At 42.9% G+C, this 24,850-nt stretch overlaps 1 protein-coding gene across 1 annotated transcript in view; it reads left to right on the top strand.

The window, feature by feature from the left end:
* Positions 1-24,850, top strand: part of RFTN1 (raftlin, lipid raft linker 1) — a 196,995-nt gene that overhangs the window by 158,048 nt on the left and 14,097 nt on the right. The gene's annotated exons all lie outside the window — the stretch shown is intronic.

Raw genomic sequence — 24,850 nt, 5'->3', positions numbered from 1 at the left:
CTCTGCCAGCCATCCTTAGAAGAGATTTATGCACACAAGCTCACTCAATCTTTACAATAAGGCTATTAGGTAAGTACCGTTACTGCCCCTATTTTATGGACGAGGAAACTGAGGCACAGAGAGGTTAGGTCCCTGATCCAAAGTTATACATTAAGTGCTGAAGGTTGTGTTTGAGAAATGTTGACCCATGAGGCCACCAAATTGCTCTGGACAGAGGAATTCCTAAGCCACATTCTGCTGGGACTTTGGAGGAGCTGATTTACTTCTACGATTCACTGGTTCCCTTTAAAGGCATTTCTCTAACAATGGATGCACGGGCTTTTTAGACTAGTCTGTTGTACACACAGCATCTGTGCTGTAAAGGGGAAGCTGTTTGGATATAGAAGACTGATTTCTGTATGCCATGAAAGAACGCAGGGTTGGCATTGCTCTGAGGGCCCCTGCCATGCCGGGCTCGCCATGCTGAAGTAAGACAGAGGTGGATACAGTTTTTTGTGAGAGCGTGGGGTGGCAGGACCCACCACACAGCCGGTGCTTGCCACACCCTTGCACCTGCCAGAGCTGCAGCCTTGAGGCAGTCCCTTGCCTGGTTGCTGCGGGCACTGTTACTCAGCCTTGAAGCCCGCAGCAGTTCCAAGCGGGGAGCAGGCGTGAAGTGAAGAGAAGCTCTGTTGGGGGCATGCCTGAATCTGAGCAGTGCTGGGAAATAACTGTTTGCAAGTGTCACAGCAATGGAGTACACAGAGCAACTGGAATAAGCGGAAGCAGGAGTTGCTGAATCACAGCCTCTGGGGCCAATTGGTGCAGGGGCAGAAGTGCTGAGGGAAGTAAGGAACCAGGTGATGACCTGGTTTGCAGTGAAGCTGCACCAGTTACTCCACGTGACCTTGATGTGCATGAACCTCTTCAGACTCCAGGCCAACTGGAAGTGGGTGCAGAAGAAGTGAGGCTAAGTTTAAAATGCAGAGTCCAACATGGGCAGGTCATGTCACCTCTTGGGACCCCGAACTTCCTCTACTGTAAGATGGCGTGGTGCCGTTCATCCACCCCGTTGCATGTGGTCGAGTGAAGGCTCCAGGTGTGGTAAATATGAAATAACAGAAGTTGCAGGTTGAGGATCTTAAGGCCCCCATTAAAACAGGACCAAGCTTGTTGCCAGGCAGCCCACATGATTCAATATTCAGTGTGCTCTGCAACAGCTGGCTATAAAGTAGCCATGCATGGCTGCACCCCAAAACATCTGCATTTGTGGAACTGATTGACAGGCCATGGGGACGTGTATAAAATTCCTTGCTGTCTGCACATTAAAATAGCTAAGGGAGGGCTTTGTGGTTTCTTCCAAAAAAACAAAAGGAAAAAAAAAGACTTTATAGCAATGATCCAAAATTGTCTAAAAAAGTGCTTCTCAAAGTGTGGTCCCAGGACCAGCAGCATCAGCATCACCCAGGAAGTTGTTAGAAATGCAGATTCTTGAGCCCCACTGTGGACTTATTGAATCCGAAGCTCTAGGGGTGGGGCCCAGTAATCTAAGTTTTAACAAGCCCTTCAGGAGATTCTCCCATGCACTCCATTTTAAGAACCAGTGTCTAATAGGACGGTACAAATGCCATAGTCACCGGATGTCTGTGGTCATGTACTATGTGATGAGGTGGGTGAGGGGGAAAGTACCCCAGTGATTTGTCCTTTTTCAGCCTTTGAAACTAACTGTGACCTTGATGGGTAACTGAAGTGAATGCATACTAGATGAAGTGTTTGTGGGGGAAGGTAAAGTTACAAACTAAAACAAGGACACAGTTCTCTTTTTAATTCAAAAAGAGGTCAACGAGGTCAATTTTATGGGTTCAAGATTAACATTTATTTAGAAACTTTTCCTGGATGTGCAGATTGTTTTCCATTAGATTCATTTGTCAGTTTTATTTCTCTCTCAGATGTTTGAACTTTTTTCCTCTTGACTTCTTATTTTTGTGCATTAATCTATTTCATTACATTAGTTTTGGAAACCCTCCTCCACTTCAGGAACAATGCTTTGGCTTTTTCCAAGTAATCCTTAGAAATAAAATTGGGTTTTAAAGACTTGTGATGGGCCTAGTGGTGTGCACCAGCTCACAAAGCCAGTTCTGTGCCTCTCTTCCCAATTCCACATTCAGTGACATAAGGTTGGTAGTTTGAAATTGGCCATGGTGGAAGTATTTATACTAGGGAAACTGGCAAACACTAGAAATTGGAGGGTACGGGGGTACCCCTGGAGGGCAAGTTGTAAGCATTAACCAGCATACACTGGATGAGCCTTTGTGAGTATTTCAATACATTTCAACATTATAATGTAAAGGTGTGGCTGATATCAAGTTAGGCAGAAACATGTTTTCTTAATTTTCATGAGAATGATGACAAGTGGATTGATAGTTTTGCTGTTGTTGTTCACTATTTTCCCAGGACAAGTCTTCAGACTTGCTCTTTCCTCTGGTGTCTCTGGAACATTGCCAAATTTTCCACAGTAGAAACAGATTCCTGCTCCCTTTAGCAGCATCAGCCTCCCCCTGCTATGATTTGAGTGTTTGTGTCCCTCCAAAACTCATGTTGGAACTTAACCCCTAAAGTGATGGTATAAAAGGTGGGTGGCATTTGGGAGGTGATTAGGCAGTGAGGGCTCTGCCCTCATGGATGGGATTAATGGCTTTATAAAAGAGACTTAAGAGAGCTGTCTCCCCCTTTTGCCCTTCCACCTTCCTCCATGCGAGGACATAGCATTTGTTCCCTTCTGTCTGTTTTGCCATGTGAGGATACCTAGACAGCACCATCTACGAGGAATGGGCCTTGACCAGACACCAAATCTGCAGATACCTTGATTTTGCATTTGCCAGCCTCCAGAACTGTGAGAAACAAATTTCTTTCATTTATAAATTACAGTCTGTTTTATTATAGCAGCAGGAACAGACTGAGTCAGACATTGGTACCAAGAAGTGGGGCTATTGCTATAACAAATACCTGAAAATGTGGAAATGGATTTGGAATTGAGTAATGGGTAGATGCTGGAAGAATTTGGAGGAGCAGGCTAAAGAAGCCTAGATTGCCACGAATGGAGTATTAAGGACAATTGTGGTAAGGGCTCAGACTAGGGGAGCTGCAGAGAGAGCCTCAAACTTCTTAGAGATTATGCTTAGAGATTATGTAAGATTCTTGTCACCATCAGAATGTTGGTAGAAATATGAACAGTAAAGGCCATTCTGATGAGGTTTTAGAAGGAAATGAGGAAAAAGGTATTTGTAATGGGAGTAAAGGCCATCCTTGTTATAAAGTGGCAAAGAATTGGCTGAATTGTGTCTGTGTCCTAGTGCTTTATGGGAAGCAAAACTTAAGAAGAATGAACTAGGATATTTGGTGGAAGAAATTTCTAAGCACAGTGTTCAGGGTGCAGCATGGCTTCCCTTGACTGCTTATAGTAAAATGTAAGAAGAGGAAAATGAATCAAAAGAGAAACAGCATATTGCACACAGGTATTGATGTTCATGCTGTACCCCACAGATATGTACAATCAATTATGTTTCAAGTAAAAAAAAGAGAGAGAAGCAGAATTTAAAGATTTGAAAAATTCTCAGCCTGGCTGTGTTGTAAAGAATGAAAAGGCATGTTCAGGAAAAAAAACCAAGGGTGTGGCCAAGTGACCATTTGATAAGGAGATTAGTATGGGTAGAAGTAAGTCAAATGCCGTTCATCAAGACAATGGAAGAATGACCCTGAAGGCATTTCAGAGATGGGACTGCCACTTCCATCACAGGCCCAGTGTGCCAAGGCCTATGGAACAGAACTATGTCAGAATCAGGGACTCAGGCATCTTTGGGACCATGAGGCTTGCTGCCTAGTGCTACCTGAGGTTTTTCCTCCATGCGTTCAGGCTCAGACAGCCTTGGAGATTGTCTTCTCACAAGGGCAAAAGGAGGGGAGATCTCTTCTGAGAAGACTGTACCCCTTGGTGTATGGGTTTATCTTTTTCCTTGCAGCTGGGGGAGTCAGCTCATATGTCACTTCTTGCAGGCTGAAAGACCCCTTCTCTTTGTTCCTGTAACTCTCTCTTATTGTACTCTGTCATTGTTATTTATTTGTCCATTTTCCTCTCTCCACTGTGAGTTTCTTGGCTTGGGAATATCCATCTGTGTTCTCTAAGGCACTCCATAAATGATTCCTGAATTGGGTTGAAGGCCTTTTGGCCCAGCTCAAGGATAGACCACTGCTTCTCAAAATTGAGTTTGTTTCAGAATTACCTGGAGAGCTTTTTAAAACACAGATATCTGGGCTCTGTCCCCAGAGTTTCCTATTCAGTGGCTATCTTAGCTGCTCGGGCTGCCATATCAGAATACCACAGACTGTGTGGCTTAAACACATAAATTTATTTTCTCACAGTTCTGGGAGCTTGAAAGTCCAAGATCAGGGTTCTGGCGGTGTTTGGTTTCTGCTAAGGGCTCCCTTCATCTCTTGCAGATGGCTTTCTTCTTGCTGTATCTTCACATGGCTTTTCCTCTGAGCATGCATGTGTGGTGGTGGTGGGGAGTATGCTCTGGAGTCTCTTCTTATAAGGACACTAATCCTATCAGATCAGGGCCCCACCCTCCTGACATCCTCATTTCACCTTAATTCCTTCCTTAGAGGAAGTAATTACTTCTCATGTCCAAATACAGCCACACTAGGAATTAGAGCTTCAATATATGAATTTTGGGAGGATACAAAACATTCAGTGTGTAGCAGTGAGTCTGAGATGGGGCCCGAGAATTTGCATTCTAGCACCTTTTCAAGTGAGCACTTTGAGAATCCTTGCCTTAGAGGAACTACATATATATGGGTGCATTTACAAGCACAGCCCAGTAGTGTCCAGTTCAAGACAGGTTTGTCTGCGGCTCTACTCTTTGAAGAGGCCGTCAGTCCACCCACTCTGACCCACAGACAGCCCCTCTTCTGCACGCCCCTCCCCAGGACATGTGGGTATTTGTCCAACTCCCACATCTTCCACCCTCGAGACCAGCTCCTTCCTCTGTTCCCACCCTCTTGGCTTCTGGGAAAGGTCTTTCCTGTTTAAGTCCTGGGTAGGTCCCTTTTGGCTTCTGATTGACCCTGCTTTTTTGGTAGTCACTGTCCTCCCAGGCCCAGCCCATAATCTCTTGGGCTCTGACTACAGAACATCTCTGCCAGCTCTTTCTCCTTTCTCACTCTTGGGACTGATCTGTCTCTTTCCTGCCTCTTTACTCCTGTGCCTGTTCCTCGGCTGTGTGTGTAGATGTGCCAGTCCAGGTCCACCACTCCTCCCTGGCTTCCCTCTCTGCACACCCCCCCCACTCACACACACCCATGCAACACACACACACATTTCCACCAGAAAACCGACCTAGCTCTTCACAGCTCTCCAGACAGTGCAGCATTTGGAGAGAGAATACAGATTCTGGGGTCTGGCCTGGGCGTGCATCCTGCCTCTCTAATTCCCATCTGAGTAACTGACTGTATGAAAAGTAAACCACGTCCTCTTTGTTTTTCCATTTTTCAGCTGTTTAAATGAGGATACTGGTAACAACTTCTCAAAGATGATAAGAATTAAGAGAGCAAATATATTAGGTTTTGAAGATCATACCTGGGACATAGTAGGCCCCCAGTAGATAGCACTTTCCTTCTCAGTTGGCTGGCATCGTCAGTGACAAACCCTCTCCTGTTGCCTTCATCTTATTCTAAAGCACAGACGAGGGCAGGCAAGGGAAAGTGAGGAGGCACATGCAGACAATTGCAGTTTTCTCAGTTGGAAACCCATGACCTAAAATTAAAGGCAGTTGTGAAGAGGATAAAAGTCCACAGCCATAGGGCATTTCCAGTAGGTGTTCTGTTTTCTTTGAGTTTACAATCTAGACTGGGAACAGAAGGGGTGATTCTTTGAAAGGAAAGGGGAAAAATCTACATAGACAAACAGGTAAAGAGCAAGACACAGAGACAGAGAGGACAGGACCCTTCTTCTCTCTGTGCCTGAGTATCTCTTGGCTGACAGCCCATCAGAGGTTGTGGACACCACTACGTGCTCTCTGAGTCACAGAGCCTTCTCCACCTTCCCCTTCTCCCATTTGCACCTGCTGGTTCATCAGTGCTGCTTGTGAAGTGTGACACCAGGACCGAACATTACACGGTAGAAGAAGCTCTTACAGCAGATGCAATTGGTGTGGTGGCTGCTGGGTTAGCTGAAAAAGTCCATTAAAGGCAACCAAAGAAAATTATATTCGTATCTTACACATGTGATTTCAATGTAAAATATGTAAGTACACATCCATGTGGCAGTCTTTCTGAGTTTTTGGTCTGCCGGTTGGAATTCTACTTCATCTTTCTCGTATAAATCACCCCAAAGTGTGCTATCAGCATCACTTTCTTTAAAGGATGGCCAAGGGATCAGACTGCAGAATTCCTCTGTGTTCATGATTTTTTCTAGTCTTTTCTAGCTTTCCCCCCACATCTCATTCAGCCACAATTGTTATTTTTAAGCTACTGTCCTTTGTCGGGTCACTTCAAAGGATTCAAGTTAGTTTTCTGAGAAACAATTATTTTTGCACTTACAGTTTATCAGTTAAAATTATTTATGTTAAAAAATGTAATTACCATAATGGGTCTAACTGACATAAACAGGTCAGTAACACATAAGGCTCATTCTTGAAGTGCTTAGTTGGTGAGATCACAGGAGCATGAGCGTCTGCCTTCGAGGACTTGACCTCCCTAAAGCTGGACGTGGACTTGTGCTAGAGCAGCTGAAGACTGAATTGGTTTGGGGGCTCCCTGTATAGCCTTTGCAACCCCATAGATCTCACCCTGTGAGGCACGTGGATCAGCCCTTCTCCGTCCTCCTCCTGGGTGCTCAATCTCTTATTGAATTGACTCCCATTTCATCTCTTTCAATTAGCTTCTGCCCATTTCCCTAGCCTGTCAAGAAATTTTTGATCATGATTATATCAACCTACATTTTGGGGATTATCCCAGCTTTAGCTTCTCTGAAGGTTTCATGTGTCAAGTGTTTCCTGTCTGATACCAACGTTGAACAGACTGGATAAAGGACACAGTCCCTTGGCATGCTGCAGGGGTCTCTCCAGTCCCTAATGCTAACCCAAGCCCTTGTACAGTGGTTTCAGATGGCCCTATTGTTCCACCTTACTTTTCCCTGTCTTATATATGCCTAAGGGAGTCATGAGAGGCTTGGTAAGATACATTTCTGTAAGTGAAATCCACTCCGTCCTGTAACCCTGTCCTCTAACCCTATGCAACAACACATTACGTCTCACTTGTTTTTCATGAATGTCTGCAGGTTTCTGGGGATCAATCTTTTGTTTCCAAAGGCTCTTAACCATCTCTTTAAGAATCCACACAAGGATTTGCCAGGGAGTAACATCAATTTTTATGGCATCTAGAATTCAGCACCTTCTGCTCCGACAAGGGAGCCAATATTTGTTCCTTTTAAACCATCTGGCATTTTTTTCATTGCCACGGTTTCTCCAAGATAATTATTTTGGTTCTGAGATCATAGCCTTTAGTGCCAAAGATAGCAGTTCTCTGCCTTTTCCTGTGATATGGATGATTTTCCCTAAATTATCACACCCATGAAAAGACCAGGAATTGACACAAACTCTTTCTAGACTATAACTCCACTATTTCTCACCCCAGAGCAAATTGCAACACAGGTGAGGCCTGAGAGGTGGTCAGGATAACCTCAAATCTATTTAGAAGCCCTCTCAGTACTTTGACTTTCACAAATTCTTGTGTCCCACGTCACCTTGATAGTGACACACCAGTGTGCTGAGTAGTATGGCTGAGCACTTTTTCCTTAAAATGTGATTCCTCTAGGCTTGAGCTCATTTAAAAATTTTAGGTTTTCTTTGGAGGCCAGATCACCAACATCTATTAAAACTTTAAAATGTCTGCCCCTATCCATGCCTGAGCAATTCCATACCTCATGGTCATCTCTTCTAGAAAAACAATTGCATTAGTTCACAAGAAGCAGGAACAAGGCTAGTATCTCAGCATTGTTGATAATATATATTAAAAAAGGAAATAAGGTACATGTCCATCAGTAGGGGAATGGCTAAATAAAGAATAGTACATTCTTATTATGGATGAGGTCATTCTGTATAAATTGACATGGAAGGAATTCCAGGAAATGGTAAGTGAAAATACTAAGTACAGAATGATACTGTGATGGTTAATTTTATGTGTCAACTTGTCTAGGCTGTGATACCCAGTTGTTTGGTCGAACACCAGTCTACATGTTGCTGCTATTCAGGTATTTTTAGATGTGATGAACATTCAAATCAGAGTAAAGCGGATTACCCTTCATGAGTGGGTGGGCCTCATCCAATCAATTGAAAGTCTTAAGAGAAAAGACTGAGATCTCCAGAAGAGGAAGGAATTCTGCCTCCACAGTGCCATTAAACCCAAGACTGCAACTCAGCTCCTGGAATTTCCAGCCTCCGGGACTGCCCTGCAAACTGGATTTGCCAGCCCCCACCATCACGTGAGCCAATGCCTCAAAGTCAATCTCTGTCGATATAGACATAGACATCCTATTAGTTTTGTTTCTTGGGAGAACCCTGACTAATACAGATAGAAAAACTGTGATGCCATTAATGGGGAAAAAACCTTACAAAACTCTTAGACTTTAACTTCATTTGTCTGCTTACAGGAAAGAAAGTAAAATAGGAGTTGAATAATTCCACTTTTTATTAATTTCAGCATATTCTTTTCTTGTACAATGTCTTGCTTTGAACATAATTTTTAAAGGTGGATGTGAGTGTGTGTGTGAGTGTGCGTGTCCGTGTGTGTGTACGAGTGTGTGTGCATGTATGTGTAGTCCCATATACCTCATCTCATTCTAGGCTTAACCTTCTGCCTCCTTTTTCTTTGCCTCTCTTTTGTCACCATCTCTGGTGGGTAACATACCCTCTTCTGTTCTCCTAAATCCACACTCATCAATTTCTATAGCCTCATCAGTTTCCTTAAGCACCTCTAACATTGAATTTAGGGTGACATTTCCACCTGGAGCCAGCTTCCCTTAGAGCATTTCTTGGCTTGGGGCCATATTGAACTTTCCCCTGAAATTCTTTTTCTTTTTATCTCTTGGGAGGGCATCTAGTGCTTCTTGTTTGTTAGGAACTTGACCAAGGAAAGCTTAGTCTATATGGTCTCTGTCCCCAAGTAAGTCGTTTCCCTTCCCTTAATGATGGAGAGACTTTATGTAAAAACAGTGATCCAAGAAAGCCATTATCAGATCATTGAGTCCAGACTACTGATCTGAACCTTTGACTCTGTGCTGGGGTAATGGAGCCCTGGATGGATGGCTGTCCCTCTTTTGTATTTTCAGCCATAATTTTCCCTCTTCCTCCTCTTGGTAGCAGCCACTTGGCTTGGGGCCCATTATGTCTTGTGGGTTGTAGCAGTGGCAGGATGCAGAGAGGATGGGTGGTTGGATCAGAACCAGTGCCCCATCTTCCTGATGGGGAGGTGGGCTGGCACTTACTCCACTCACTCCGTGGATTATGTAAGAATGAAGGTAATCTCAGATGATGGAGATTAGTGCTTACAAAACAGAGACCTGTCAGGGAACTGGGAAACCCGATGGGGTCTAAGAGAGTGACCTTTTCTGTGATGCCTGGGGATGAGAAGGCAAAGGGGTATTTGCTGAGACCCTGCCCCTCAAAGAGCAATCAGGTGGGAAGACGACTTCCTACCAAATGAGCAGCAAGGCATTCAGTGCTCATGGTGTCCTGCGGACCAGAAGTGCCCGGGGAGAAAAAGAGTGGCACAAGCCTCCTGGACACAGTAGGCTCCAGCTGGGTGTTGACAGTCGAGTCAGGATTTGGATGAGCTGAGGGAATTGGGGTGGGGTGGGGGGCTTCCTGCTCATGGGAGGTAGCAGGAGCAGAGGCAGGCTAGAAGAGGTGGCACATCTATTGTTTTTTCACAATTAGAACATGTAGCAGACAGTGTCAGTGTTCTAGATGCCTCGGCCCTTGTAACCATTTCACCTCCAACAGCCAGCACCTGTGCCTCTTTGCAGGAGCAGCTACAAGTGCCCCTGAGGTAGTCCTTGCAGGGGTGAGTGTGGGTGTATGAAAGCCCAGCACTCCTGCCTCGGGGGGTACACCTCTGAGCACAGCTTACCCTCCAGAGCTCTCCACAGGATCAGGCTAAGCTACAGGTCATGAGATGTTGCTTAAAGTTGTGTCCTTGCTGGGCTTCCTCTACTTTCTTGTCCAGTTTCCCCCTCTCCCTTACTGGGAGCACTTCCTTAATAAGTTATTTATCTTAGGGTCCACTTCTGGGGAACCTGGCCTAAGACAGCATTTTTTTTTTTAATTCCATGCAGTAGTATGAATTATTTGGCAAATCGAGATAAAAATTATTGTGGGTTTTGTAATAATTTTAACCAAAATTCTTACAGAACAAAAGCGAACATAGTAAAGAACATGGGGCAAAGAGAATTTAGAGTCTTGCTGCAGAGGAGGAGAGGGTGAAAAAATGAAAGAAATGATCACATTTCAAAATCCTGCGACAAATGCAGTTTTAGAAAATAGTATGCTTTAAAACATGCAGTGCATGCCACAGATGACAAGAAGCAGGTGTGAGTCAGAGTTCTCCAGTGAAGTAGAACCAATAGGAGATTTTATATGTATATTAAAACAGGTGTACATATATATATGAGGGTATTTCAAAAAGTTCTTGGAAAGATTTGTATTATCTTTCAATTCTATTTTTCCATTAAGTTTTTGAAGTACCTTCATATATATATGTATAAAGATTTGTTATAAAATATTGGATCACATGATTACGGCCTCTGAGAAGTCCCATAGTCTGCTGTCCGCAAGCTGAAGACCCAGGAAAGCCAGTGATGTAGTTCAAAGGCCTGAGAGCTGTAGGGCCAGTCGTGTAGATTCTAGTCCAGGTTCCAAGCCCTGAGGACCAAGAGCACCATGGACAGAGGATCAATGTCCCAGCTCAAGCAGTCAGGCAGAATTAATCCAACCTTCCTCCACCTTTTTGTTCTATTCAGGTACTCAGTGGATTGGATCATGCCTACCCACACTGGGGAGGGCCATCTGCTTTACTCAGTTCTCCAACTCAAATACTAATATCTTCCAGAATCACCCTCACAGACACATCCAGAAATGATGTTTAATGAGATATCTAGGCATCCTGTCGCCTAATCAAGGTGATACATAAAATTAATCATCAACATGGTTAATGATAAGAAGGGTTCAATGTGATAAGAAAGGATTGACCTTTATGTTTTCCCAATGTTTGAGTTTAGAAGAGTGGGAGTTGATTCTGTAAGAGCTTTAATCACAAGCACACGTATTTATCATCTTAGAGTTTCTGTAGGTCAGAAGGCCAGGTAGGCTCAGCCAGGTCCTCTACTTAGGGTCTCACAAGGCTGAAATCAGGTGGCAGAGCTGAGTTTCTTAGAGGCTTTGGGGCAAGAATCCACTTCCAAGCTCACTCAGGTTGTTAGCCAGATTCAGTGTCTTGCAGGTGTAGGACTGAGATTCTCGTTTCCCTGTTGGCTATCAGTCAGGAGCTGGTCTTTGCTCCTAGGGACTGCCTCCATTTCTTTGCATGCTTTCCATGTGGTCCCTATAAGAACTTTTCAAATGCATATATAGTTTGAGAGCTTCAGATGAAGACAGGGCAAATGGTTCTTCAAAGAGAAGTGAAGTGTATTAAATAAATGACCATGGAGGGTTGGAGAGTGTTCTTGTACTTAAGCCTTCATGCATCACCAGTCTCTGGAATATGTTCTTTTTGAAATTCTTGGCCAAGAATTTTAATAAAACTTAATAAAAAGGAAGGGCCTATGGATGGAGGGAACTGGTTGAGAGGCTACACTCAGCAGAACACGCTTTAATTGGAGAGAGGTCTTTGTTCGTGGGCCCTATGACACGATACTGTGCCTTGTCCTTTTCTACATCTTTTCAAGGGTTTGTGTAGAGATCTAGAAGGTAGTGGACCTCCAAAGATGCAAAGCTGTAAGGCCACAGAATGTCTTGGGTGGCCATTAGGATCTAAAGCTCATGGATGCTCTTGGGCTCCACCAAAGCATTCCAGTTGAGCATGAGGAGAAGAGGGTCAAGGGTATGTTTGAGAGTGGGGAGTGGGGAAGACTCTGGACAACCCACCCAGGCTGATGTCAACCAGAGTTGCTTTTTCTGAATTTATCTGTTTTTAAATGTTGGATTTCTAAATTAGATTGCTTTAATGTTTATGGAAAACATCCCACTATAAAAAAAAAAGAAAAAGAAACAAAATAAGAAACCTTGAAAATTACTGATCTAATCCAGTTTTTTTTTATGAGTAGGTTTCTCTGACTTCTTAAATCTCTTCCAATCTCATTATCTATTAGTTTATGAATGTTGGACCAACACCAGCCCAATAAAATGTAATAGGAATACATTTAAGTATCAAAAAAAAAAAATCAATTGCATTTAAGTTCAAAAAAATCAATAACACAGAACGGGGAATACCTGATCTGACAGCAATTCTAATGAAAAAGAATTTAATACGGCCAAGAGTGCTCCTTAGAATTATTTATGTTTTAAAATTACTATGCAAACTTCTTGAGTCAGGGACTAGCTATTCTTGATATTCATATTCCCTGCATCCAAATTGCTTCCTTTCATGTTACAAATATTGGTTGAATGAATAATTGAATAATATGAGGTTATGCCTGCTTAGAAAAGGTATCTTTGGCCACATTTATGAATATGCACACACCAGGTGCATGTATCCCTCTGTGCTGCAGTCTGCGCTGGGTGACCTGGAGTGTTACGTTCTACTGCAACCACCACATTTGATGAGAAACATGAACAGACTGGTGGGTACATCTGGAAATAGTTGAAAACAATTGGGCATATTTATCTTAGGGGAGAAAAATATGAGGGCAATCAGGTAGCTGACTTCATATCTTTGAAGGGCTGACTTATGATAAAGAAAGTAAACTGTTTTTTTGTTGATCGTAAGGGGAAAAACTAGGTCCTGTTGGAGAGTTATGTGGAACTCTTCAGCAGTGGAATGCCAGGGCCTGGAGTTGTCAACTCCCAGGTATAGGTGTGATTTAGATGTTCCATCACCGTCTCTCAGGAGTGATGTTTTGGGCAGAAAGGACTAGAACAGTGGTTCCCAAACTGTGCTGATCCTCAGAATTACCTGGGGACTTGTCAAAAATAGACATTCTCAAGTCACCGTGCCCCCTGGAGATTCAGAGTCAGTATGTCTGGGAGTGGAGATGAAGAAGGATTTGCATGTAAAAAATTCAGCCCAGCCCAGGAACCACTGGACTGGAGAACCACGCTGATCCCTTCCAGCTTAATAAGCAAGAGTGTGGTTGGTCCATTGCTTTTAAATCAGTGGCCTCTTTGACACAGAATTCTTCTATCCTCTTTGGCTGAGGTGGAAGAGTGTTCTGTTTGCTTAAATCACTTGGCAAATTAGGCTTAAGAAGCCTCAAGAACCAGTCTAATGTGGTCAAGAGGCCTGCGTTTTAATTATTATAACCTTTTTTCTTTTTACAAAAGTGATACATGGACAATTCCTCAAAATGTTAAACATAGTTACTATATGACTCAAGAATTCCATTGCTGGGCATGTATCCAAGAGAAATGAAAACACATGTGCACATAAAGACCTGTACATGAATGTTCATAGCAGCTTTATTCGTAGTATCCAAAAAGTGGAAACAACATAAATATTCATCAAGTGATAAATAGATAAAATACGGTATATCCATAAAAAGGAATGAAGTTCTGATGCATCTTATAACATGGATGAACCTTGAACATATTATGCTAAAATGAAAGAAGCCAGTTGCAAAAGACCACATATTGTATGAATTCATTTATACAAAATCTCCAGATTAGGCAAATACATAGAGACAGAAAGTGGATTAGTCGTTGCCTAAGGAAGAGTGGGGGAAAGGGGAGTGGCTGCTGATAGATACAGAATTTTGGAGGGTGTGATGAAAATGTTCCAGACTTAGGTTGTGTGGCCAATTGCAAACAAACAAACAATAACAACTTTGTGGTGATGGTTGCACAAGTCTGAATATATTATAAACCATTAAATTGTGGACCTTAAATAGGTGAGTTTTAAGATATTTCAATTATATATAAATAAAGATGTTTTAAAAAGCGATACATGGTCATTGAAGATAATTTAGAAAATACAAATAAGGAAAAGAAGAAAGCAAAAATAATCTCACTCTCATCATCACTGAGAAGATAGCCACAAAACATCTTCATGTATATCCTTCCAGTGTGTATTGTCTACATTTACAAATTTTTACAAAAATGGGATCATACTGTTTATACGATTATAAATTTTTACATGTAACAGTATATTCTGAAAACATTTCTATATCATTAACTAGGCCTTTACTTAATCCTTTTTGATGACTATAGAGTACTCTAGTATATGACCTATTGTACTTTTAACTTAACTAGTTTCCCATTGGTGGATTTTTGGTGATTTTCAATTTTCTTGCACTTGTAAACCATGAATATTCTTTAGCTTTATTGTTGCACTTCATATCAGTTTGGATTCAAAGGTCCTTACTTTTTCTTTTAAATAAACTTTATATTTGAGAGCAGTTTAAGATTCACAGTAAAATAGAACCGAAACTGCAGTACAGAGAGTTCCCATATCCTCCTTCAGCCCTACACATGCACAACCTCCCCAACTATCAACATCCCGAACCACAGTGGTACATCTGTTACAGCTGGTGAACCTACATGGATACATCATTATCACCCAAAGTCTATAGTTTAAAATTAGGGTTCATGCCCTTATAGTATATTACAGAGTCATTTCACTGCCCTAAAAATTCTCTGTGCTCTGCCTCTGTATCCCTCTCCACCCCCAACTCCTGGAAACTATTGATCTTTGTACTGTTTCCATAGTTTTGCCTTTTCCAGAATGTTGTATAGTTGGAATCATACAGTATATAGACTTTTCAGATTGGCTTGTTTCACTTTGTAATACAGTTTTAAGTTTCCTTTGTGTCTTATCATGGCTTAATAGCTCGTTTCCTTTTAGTGTTGAATAATATTCCACCATGTACCCCAGTTTATTTATCCGTATATCTTCTGAAGGACATCTCAGTTGCTTCAAGTTTTGGCAATTATGAATAAAGCTGATAGAGACATCCATGTGCAGGTTCTTATGGGGACAGAAGTTTTCAACTCATTTGGGTAGATACCAAGGAGCGTACTGGTGGATTGTACGGTAAGAGTATGTTTAGTTTTATAAGAAACTGCCAAACTGTCTCTCAAAGTGGCTGTACCATTGTTCATTCCCACCAGCATTTGATGTTGTCAGTGCTTTAGATTTTGGCCATTTTAATAGGTGTGTAGTGGTACATCATTGTTGTCTTAATTTTCATTTCCCTAATGACATATGACATTGAGCATCTTTTCATATGCTTATATGCCATCTATATGTCTTCTTTGGTGAGGTGTCTGTTCAGATCTTTCGCCCATTTTTAAATTGGGCTTGTTTTCTTATTGTGGAGTCTTAAGTGTTCTTTGTATATTTTGGATAAAAGTCCTTTATCAGATGTGTCTTTTGCAAATATTCTCTCTCAGTCTGTGGCTTGTGAACTCATTCTCTTGAGGGCTCTACTTTTTTAAGCTAGTGAATTTTTATCCCACGGAAACAAATTTCACCATTGATTTCACCTTGAAAATTCTTTATGTTGTTCAGAGGTGGGTTTAGGCAAAAAGTTAAGGAGCGGGAATTAGTACAAAAGCATCATCTTATTTAAAACCCATTTAGGCCACAGGATTCTGCAGTCACCTTCCTGTATGAAGACAGGTGGAATTGTCTCTATCAAATGTTGTTGCATGTTTTCTTTTCCGGTCTGTATAAGTTGGTTTTTGCTGTGTAACAAGCCATTCCAAACTTAGTGGCTTCAAATATCCATTTATTTAGCCCGTGATTCCTTGGGTCAGCTGAGTAGTTCTTCTACTCAAGGGTGGCTTGTCTGATCTCTGCTGTGCTCTCTTGTGTGTCTGATGAGGGCTGGATGATCTAGACTGGCCTCACTCATATGTCTGGAAATTGGCTGGCTGTTGGCTAGGACAACAGAGCCTTGTGTATCTTAACATCCAGCAGGCTAGCCTGGGCTTCTTCACAGGAAGGCCGTCACAGGGTTCCCAAGAGCAGCAAGCAGGCAAACCCCAAGTGCTAATGTATTTCATGCCTTAGTTTGCATCACATTTGTTAATGCCCTGTTGGCCAAAGAAAGTCATAAAACCAAGCTCAGAGTCAAGAGATGGAGAAATAAACACTACCTCCTAAGAAAATCGGCAAAACATTGCAATGGCACAGAAACAGGGAAGGGATGAATTTGTATGTGGACAATTTAATAATTTACCAGTCTTTGCTAAAACTGCTTTGGTGCTTGGTGACCACTGTATGACTCTCTGCATTTGATTTCCATATGCATAAATATACTTCCAACTTTGGCATACATAATGCTCAGAAAAATAGTAATGTAGTATCCTGGCAGATTAACCCACATTTTTAGTAGCAACATCATGTCTTGTTATTGTTACACGTGATTTACAGAAATATTGATTAGACTTTGAGTATACAAGGCAGTGGTGGCGGAACCTACCCCCAAAAATGCTAGGACAGGTTGTTGGGCTGGGTCACAGACCCTTCAAACCCGTCCTGTGCAGGTCTCAAGCTAGGTAGTTGGAAAAAGATCCTGGGAGCCATTGGCAAGGTTGACATGCTTTATTTGGGCACAAGTTCAGCCCCCAGTGGATAAGAGCCATTGTATTTTATACTAAAGTCAAATAGCCAAGGAACACATGGGCACACATGCATAGTTGTACCACTCTTACATAACGTGTTTACAACAGACATGCTGAGTCATGCTCAGCCGGATATGAGGTGAGGGAGCCTGACCATTCTGTCTCCATTTTCATCACACAGGTGCATTCATTCACTCACTCAGCAACTCATTATTGAGCAGACACTTCCCTTAGTGCTTGGGATTGATCAGGAACAAGATAAACTCCTTGCATTTGTGGAGATTATGTTCTCGTACAGGAGATAGCAATAAACAGAAGAAAAAAGTGCAAGTAGTGATCAATATGCTGAAATGATAGAGCAGGGAACAGAGGGTGCTATGGTCTGAATGTTTGTCCCCTCCAAAGCTCATGTGGAAGCTTGATCCCCGATGTGGCATTATGGAGAGGTGAGGCCTTTGGGAGGTGATTGGATTGTGAGGGCTCTGCCCTCGTGAGTGGATTAATCCATTCATGGATTAATGGGTTATTGTATAGGTAGGTTATCATGGGAAGGGCACTGGTGGCTTTATAATGAGAGCAAGTTAACACATGTGCTTTTGCCCCCCTGGCCATGTGATACTGCACTACCTTGGGACTCTGCTGAGAGTTCCCACCTGGAAGAAGGCCCTCACCAGATGCCTCTCTCCACCTTGGACTTCCCAGCCTCCAAAACTGTAAGAAATAAATTTAGTTTCTTTATAAGTTTCCCAGTTTCAGTTATAAGTGACAGAAAACGGACGAATACAGAAAGCAATAGGAGGATTTTCTAGAGGATTTTCTATTTTCCCAAATAGAGTTAGTTGATCTCGCTGAGACCATTTTAATTTTCTTGACTTTGGGTTTTGCTTCATCAGATTGTCCTGTGGTGGGTCACGGCCCAGACGCTGATGGGAACTCCACAGCACATCTGTTATAGGCTCTGGTGGCTTTATCTCTGGTAGAGCAGGGAGCCAGGGAGAGTGGGAGGTAGACTGTGGGACTCATCACCATGGCGGGTAATGAACAGTCAGGGTTCTGACATGTCCTAAGGGCTGGAGGTATCCAGCGCCTCACAAGCCCTATTGGAAGGTCACTTACCAGGAGCAGGGTCCTCGGAGGACATGCTGTTGGATGAGTGCAATGTAATTTGGTTTGAAGGAGACGGAAGTATGAGAGGGTTGAGTTAGAATCGTGGTAACCATAGCAACAAGATGCTGACAGTTGGGTCACCACAAAGAGAATATTGACCAGCTCTGATTGCCCAACACTGACTGGGAACGTGACATCTTGAATTTCCCAGGTGGAGAAAGTCAGGGAGTGAAAACTCCGTGGTGTGGAGCTTTCCACGGCGTCACGGGTCTTACCCACTTTCTTGTTGTGGTGAACGCAGGGCCACTACAGCCCAGCAGCAGGTGCTTTGTGTGGCTCTGTCCTGGCTTAGACAGCAGAATAACCTTTAACGTTCATTTCTTCCTCTCTTAAGATTTTGAACCAACTTTATTCAGAGACGTCTTTTTTTGGGTTAGCATTTTATGATTATTGGGAAGCTGTCAGGAATCTGCCGCTGATAGATGAAAGTGAGAACTTTAACATTGTTTTAAGTTCTAGAATTTTTGAAGACAAACTGGCTCCCTTCTCTGCCCCCCACCCCCACCCCTGCCACTCCAAAATAAATATCTTTTAATTATATACTTTGGGAAAGCTCTTTTTCAGTCCTCTTTCTCTTTTCTAGGTAATAGATAAGATGAAAATTTTAAAAGAAAGATTAAATATAAGATCCCTCCTCCTCCTCAGATTGTCCAAACAGAGAGTAATGAAGTGGCAAATCTCATTTACTCCCAGAAAGTCTAATTTCCTCTCACTCATCAAAGCAAGTGGGAGGGACTTGGCAAGTCCCTGGATGGTGAAAGTGTTTCTTGTTTAATTGTTATCAAACAAAGCTGTTTCCATGTCTGCTGGAGAGGACACACTTGCCCCTCATGCATTCAGTGTGTGTGTAAGATGTCAGCTTCTGGAGGATGTGAGCCTCGTGCAGTCGTGGTATGTGGCCCCACGGAGCAGCCACAGGATGCAAGGGCTTAGCGCTGCTTAACTGTGTGCACTCAGAACTGTGGCTTCTGCAAATGGTCAGAGTCCGCCTCAGCCGTCACCCCCTTAACCTCCAAACATCCGGCCTCATTCTTTCCCTGTGATCTGGGAACCTCCATCGTAACACCCCTCGCCTGGTTGTCCTTCTGCCAGAGGCAGGTGGGCAGACAGTTCTGATATTCTGATGCTGTGTCCTGCCCCACCACCCCACCACCCCTTCCCCTTTCTGCCTGCTGTGAACGACTTCAGAGAAACCACACGTACCAGGACTAAACCACCCAGCATGTCCCAGAATCCAGGAGAGTGTTATCTTGCACATGCAGATTTGGTTTTCCTGCCAGCTTGGCGTGGTACTTTAGGAGAAGCTGGGGCAACGTCTAGAGCTAGGACGTTCTTCCCCAAGATGAGGTTTTATCTCTCCCTCCCAGGGTATGCTGGAACACTGCTGGGCCTCATGGCAGGTTATCGTAAATTAGGCTTCAGGGCTCTAGAGGTAATAGGAGGTCACAATGTGCCTGGCACAGAGGAAACAAGGACTAAGTATGCCAGCCTTGAGTGTGGTGAAAAATTAGCAGCACTGAGTCCCTTTCAGTGGTAGCTATAACATTTTATTTCTCTCAAATCAAATGAGGTGACTTTCACTATGATTTTCCTCCTAGAGGTTTGCCTGGGTATTTGGCTCTTCTTAGAATAATAATAATATATCAGTTAGCTTCTGCTGTGTAATAAAGCACCCCAAAGCTTAGTGAATTAAAATAACAACACTTTATTGTTGCTCACAGAGCCATCGATCAGCTGGATAATCTTTTGCTAATCTGGTAGGATTGACTAATTCCAGCAGGACTTGCTCGTGCGTCTGCAGTAGCTGATCCTGATCCTAGAGCCATCTCTCATGTGTCTGCTTGCTGCTGTGCCCCCTGTTTCCCATCCAGCAGGCTAGCCTGGTGCTGTCCTCATGGCATAGGCAGGGTTCCACTAGAGCAAGTGGAAGCAGCAAGGCCCCTTGAGGCCTAGGTTCAGAACCCCTGTGATGTCACATCTGCCATATTCTATTGGTCAGATCAAGTCCCAAGACCAACCTGGGCTCAAGGGGTGGAGAAACAGATTCCTCCCCTTTATGGGAGAAGCCACAGAATTATTTTGTAAAGGGGCCTGGATATAGGGAGTCTTAATCGGGGCCATGTTTGCCAACAATGTGCCGCAAATAATAGTTGTTACTATTTTGTTGGGCTCCTAAAGGGCTACAGAGGCTGTTGCCTTTCTTGCAGTGGTAGAGAAAAGCAGGCAAAAATGTGAATTCGCCAGCAGGGGTGAGGAAGGAGTCTTGGAATGAAGCTTTCCATGCACTACGTGTATTTTCATCTGCCCCCTTTTCTACATCTAAGAACTAAGCTTTTTTTTTTTTTTTTTTAACTTATTCTCTTTGAACGTTATGAAAGCCAAAGTTGTCTAAAATGAGACGACTGCTCTCTTAGACTCTATTATGTTGGCCTAATTACATATCAGCAAAATGTTTTTCTGGGGCATTGTGTGTGAAACAAAGAGGGAAACAACATCTCCAGCCGGCCAGCCTTGCCTGTCCCTCCCCCTGGCTGGCAGTGGTCCTGAGGGAGGCCTGGGGGAGGGCGAGGGGAGGGAGGCAGGGCTGCCGCTGGCCTCAGGGATCTGCCCTTTCTGCAGAGAGCGCAGAGGGGCATGTCGTTCCTTGCTGTCTCCTTCCCTCCACCACATGTGGGCTCCCTCCCCACCTCCTGGACTGGGAGCTCCTGGAGCAGGAAAGAGGCTTGCACGTCTTTGCTTCCCAAGTGCTCAGCACAGAGCCAGGCCAACTGAATGTACCTGTATAGCCTTGCCCTTTAGGATACAGAGGGACATGCTGAGTTTTCTGCAAGACTGTCTCAATATTATACCATCCACTTTCCATATGATAAATGGAGGTGAAATGTTCCTTCTTTCCAGCATGGTGTTCCCCTCCGGCCCCACCTTTGGATGTCCACTTTCCAACCTTGTATAAGAGCACAATCCTCACCGTCCCACGAGCCCCTGTGGCCAGTGTCTGTGCAGAGCAAAGTCAAGGCAAATCCCAGGCTTCCCGAGAGCGTGTTTACACACTTGTCTCGTCCTCAAAGCTAGCCACTGCTCAACCTCTCGCCACCTGCCACTAACTCCTGAAATGTCCTGGCTGTAGTCTCTTGAGACCTCGCTGTGCACCCAGAGATGGTTTTTCGGGCTTCGTGTTGCACACCCTCTTGAGACCTTTCATGATGTGAATCAAACTCCCTTCTTAAACCCGTTTCCCACTCTGGGCTGTTCAAGGGCTGATTTCTTCCAGCTCAGCTGCTTTTCATTCATCTTCTGCTCACCGCTCTCAGCAGGAAATCCAGTCCTCAGCCAGCGTCATTGCTTCTTGAGTTTTCATCTGCCCTGCGTCGTCTGACACCTCCAAGTTCTTATCTCCACTCTCAACTTTTCCTGGAATTGGGCTGTGGATTAGTGTCCTGTCACTGCTGTTACAAATTACCAGGAATTTAGTGGCTTGAAACAACACAAGTTTATTATCTTACAGTTCTGGAGGTCAGAAGTCTGAAACAGTGGGTATTAGGGGCTATAAAATCAACGTGTTGGCAGGACCACATTCGTTCTGGAGACTCTGGGAGAGAACGTGTCGCTTGCCTTTTCTGGTCTCTAGAGGCTGCCCGCATTCCTTGGCTTATGGCCCCTCCTGGCATCACTCCAACCTCTGCTTCTGTCCTTCCTGCCTCTCTGTTATAAGGGCCCTGCTTATTACATTGGGTCCAGCCAGATAATCTAGGATAAGCTCTCCCTCTCAAGATCCCTAACTTAATCATATTTGCCAAATCCATTTTACCATATAAAGAAGCATATTCACAGGCTCCAGGGGTTAGGGTGTAGATGTCTTTAGGGGGGCCGTTATTCTGTGGACCACAGGCCGTTTCATTCAGCTGCCTGCTGGACACAGGTTCCTCCAACTCAGCGAATCTGGATGGAATTCATTCCCTCTCATTGTCCCTCCTTGTCCTGTATGCACTGGCTCAACACATAAGCAGACATTACCCAGTTCCCCAAGCCATTTTATGGATGAAACATGATGTTAAATGCAAGCCCAGCACTGATGGGCACTTGGGTGGTTTCCAGGGTCCTGTTGTTGCAGGCAGCTCTCCAGTGAACAAATTTTGCACATTCTTCATTTTTTTATATGTGGGATAAATTCCCAGAAGTGAGATTGTTGGGTCAAAGGGTAAATGTATCTGTAATTTTGAGAGATACTGTCAAATTGTTCTCCGTGAGGGTTGAATCAGTTTGCCCTTCCATCAGCAATGGGTAAGAATGTTTGCTTCTCCTCAGCCTTGTCAACAAAATGGGCTGTCAAACTTGAGGGTTTTTACAAATTGATGGGTGAAAAAATAGTATCCCAGAGTAGTTTTAATTTTCTCTTCTGAGGTTCTGCATTTTTTTCATCTGCTTAATGGCCATTTAAATTTCCCTTTCTGTGGTCTGCATATCTTTGTCCATTTTAAAATTGGGATTATTGGATTTTTTTTCCTTATCAATTTCCAGAAACACTTTCTTTTGTCTGTAATATGAGCTGCGAATGTTTTCCCATTTTGTTATTTGCCTTTTAACTCTGCATAACTTTGTCATGTAGATGGGTTTTTATGTAATCAAATTTATTATTTTTATTTTATGGCTTCTGGATTCTAAGTTATTTAGAAAGTGCTTCAAGTCAGCTCTTTAAACATTTAAATAATAAAATTGTGTTCAACCAGGGTGATTAGACACAGGCATCCATTTCTTTTCTGAAAAATCCAGTGAAATGACACTAAAGAAATGATATAGATGACAGATAATTAGATAGATAGTCAATCCACATATTTGCAAATTCACCTGCTTGCTAAAATTTATTTGTAACCCCAAAATCGATACACATGGCATTCTCATGGTCATTTGCAGACACGTGCAGAACAGCAAAGAATATGAGTCACCTGATGTATATACATTTTCAGCTGAGGTTGAACAAGGTGACATCGTGTCTTGTTGTTGTCCAAACAAGTTGTCTTCAAAGCACAAATCCCATGGGATAGGAGGAGGTAAAAACCAGGTGTTTAAAGTCCGAATCTGGTGTGGTAAGATCCCAAGTTGCCCACCTCTGTCACAGGCAACCTGGGAACTGTAGAGATAATGCAGGGATCAGAAGAAACCGTGTAAAGAGATAAAATATATGTATCCATGAAGCAAAACCAGGATGCTATAAAAAAGAAATAATCAAAAGATTAGAAAGAGATTTGGGGTCTTAACTATAGGGCAGCGGTAAATTTAAAAACATAGTAAAAAGACTGGAAGATAAAGTGAAGGAAATCTCTCAGAAGGTAAAATATAAACACAGAGTAAGAAAATAGGGGAAAGGTAATAAAATTAAAACATCAGTCCCACATTTTGACTAACAGGAGGTCCAGAAAGAAAGAAGCCAGAAACTGGAGAGGAGAAAAGTTATCAAAGAAAACAGAAAAAGCACTTTTTAGAGCTGAAGAACAAGAATCCTAAGATTGCAAGGCCATCGAGTATATAATCCTTTGAGTCAAAAGACCCCACTAAGGCACATTGTTGTGAAATTCTGGAGCTTCTTGGGGAAAATAATTCCAAAAATTTCCAAAGCAACACAACAAGTTACACTCAATGTGTTAGTAATCAAGATAGATATCTCAATAGCATTGCTGACATCTAGAAGCTAGTGAGCAATACTTTCAGAGTTTGATTGAAAAATAGATTTCAGCCCAGACTTCTGTACCCAAACTAGTTAAGAGGGAAGACAAAGGCATTTTTAGGAATGTAGGGATTCAAAGGACTTGCAGGGAGCCTCTAGAGGATATTCTCCAGCACAGTGAGAAGGAAACCGAGAACACACCAGCCACAACACCAGTGTAGGGAGAACTCAGGCATGGAAAGCAGCCAGAACAGATTGGAACAAGGGTTGAGAGAGCTCCAGAAGTGGTGTCTCCAGAGGGAAAAAAAGTGAAACTATTTAAACATATAGGATATTTATTGATGGGCCTAATATAGAGGTATTGCTACATGTGGAGTAAATTAGTGACGGGTTCATGTACAACTAGAAAAAGAAAAAAAAAAAAACAAAAAACAGAGGTAACAATTAACTCCAGGAAAAATAGAAGAGTTATGTAAAAAGGAAGGCATGGTCACTGTGTATAACTTGACCCAGCACTGAGCTATATTTACAAGTTGTAGTAACACAAACACTGACTTTTTATAAAACAACCATTTGGGGCACAAAGAAAGAGGAAGTGAGAAATGTGTAGGGGAGCACTAAGTCTTTATTTCCTCTCCTAGGAAATCAAAAGACACTTAACATTGATAAGTAATAGTATAAATGTACCCTGCCCATAAGTGTTGGGCATGAGGGTCTTGGTAGTAATTTTACAAAAGATACAGATGTGGATTTTGCAGGGCTCTTCCTTTTCATGCCTTCCTGGTGAAAGACATGGAAAGGCTGATGTCAGGAACAGAGGCAAACTGTCCCCAAGCATGTTTTCAGGTACAGAGACCGTCCTAGACCTGGTCCAGAGCATCTTTCGGACAAGGGAAATCGAATCCCTCTCTTCATGTACAGTCATGCATAAGGAGCCAAGTATTCTCTTTCAAACTGCTTTTCTTCCAGATCGCTTCCACGTATTGAAACACAGGAAAAAGAAGAGCAAACTGACATTCAGGATACAGACTTTCTCACTGGACTAATATGTGACCTCCTAATGATTTCCTTGCACAGAGGATCTTTAAAAATGATCAAAAGACAAATGCATTTCCTCATAATCTCTGCATTCTGTTCTAATTTTTGGAGGGTAAGGGAAGGTTGGGTCAGATGTCTGTTTCTTTAGTTGATTTGTAACCACTGGAGAAAT

Source organism: Cynocephalus volans, chromosome 11, assembly GCF_027409185.1.
Source record: "Cynocephalus volans isolate mCynVol1 chromosome 11, mCynVol1.pri, whole genome shotgun sequence".
NCBI lineage: Eukaryota > Metazoa > Chordata > Mammalia > Dermoptera > Cynocephalidae > Cynocephalus > Cynocephalus volans.
Note: the sequence above shows the minus strand (reverse complement) of the source record. Positions and strands in the feature narration are given on the sequence as shown.